The sequence below is a fragment of the Octodon degus genome, unplaced genomic scaffold (genome assembly GCF_000260255.1).
Source record: "Octodon degus isolate 3935 unplaced genomic scaffold, OctDeg1.0 scaffold00343, whole genome shotgun sequence".
Taxonomy (NCBI): Eukaryota; Metazoa; Chordata; class Mammalia; order Rodentia; family Octodontidae; genus Octodon; species Octodon degus.
Window position 1 is genome coordinate 91216 of NW_004524919.1, and position 1334 is coordinate 92549.

General features: G+C 37.0%; 1 pseudogene; it reads right to left on the reverse strand.

Moving 5' to 3' along the window:
* LOC101563923 overlaps positions 1–1334 on the reverse strand; it is a 12389-nt pseudogene that overhangs the window by 841 nt on the left and 10214 nt on the right.

A 1334-nucleotide genomic window follows, 5' to 3' on the forward strand; every position in this document is an offset into this window, starting at 1 on the left:
TTTATTTATTTATTTATTTATTTATTTTTGGCAGAACTGGGGATTGAACTCAGGCCCTTGCGCTTGCCAGGGAAGCACTTATCCCACTGAGCCATCTCCCCAGCCCCACTTTGCTATTTTTTAAAAGCTGTTCTATTTATTTGTTAAGGTGACAGTAGTTTTTCTTCTTTTCTTTTTATTAATTTTATGGAGAAACAAATAGCAATGAGACAGTTTTAAAACAGGGTAGCAGGACAGTTACAATTAATACACTGCATACTGTTGTCTGCATAGTAGTTGTTCATAGTAAAAGATGCAGACATGATATCCTGTCCAAATACTATTAGTACAAATATTTCTTCTCATTGAATGAAGAGAAAGTAACTGTATATATATTTTATCTATCTATCTATCTATCTATCTGTCTGTCTGTCTGTCTGTCTGTCTGTCTGTCTGTCTGCCTATCTATCTATCTATCTATCTATCTATCTATCTATCTATCTGTACAAAATGGTCCTTCATTTATAACCCTCTCTGTCTGATCTGCACAGTGAGACCCTGTCTCAAAAGGAAAAGAATTCTTATCTCTACCAACAACTTCCTCACCTGAATAAGGCAGCAAGTCAAAACGTGGTTTGTTTGAATTAGCTAAGGAACACTGGTCAAGGGAACATTAAAGATTCCTTAAGATCTATTACTTCACAGCAAGTTGAAATCAGCATTCAAAAGTTAGGATTCATGTATGTCTTAAAACTTGGCTCATGAAAGCCCATTGAATGACTGGAGGTATTCACAAGTTAGGACCCGGAATAAATGAATTGACAATTTATAATCTAAACTATTGACCTGCATGTTTTTCTTGACCCAAACTTAGGGGTCAAGAAAAATAGTTGACTTTAAAATAGGATAGATATACATGTAGGCTCAATCTTTTCAATATTTGGGTTAATGGTAGGGTAATAATAATAAGCTTCTTTTCTGGAGGGTTAACAACCTAAGTTTGCTGACCAAAAATTAGAGAAAAAGAAGGCTGCAAGGACAGCCAATGTTTTGGCCCTAGCCCTTCAAGGTCAGTGAGGACTCAGGACATAAGAGAACCTGTACTGTAACATAATATAACTGAGTTTTGTCCCAAACTTTTTGGTCAAGGAGATTATGGGGCCAAAGAGGAAAGTGATTGATGATGTAGAATGTGCCTAAGGAGAGTCACATGGAGAGAAAACAATCACTCAGGCTTTCACAGACAGCAAATTGGTCAAGCAGTGGCCATGACTCATCCACATGGCTGACATTGAAAAAGGATCTACAAACTGCAGTAGAGGGTTCCAGGATAAATCCTGAGGGGATTTGACTGA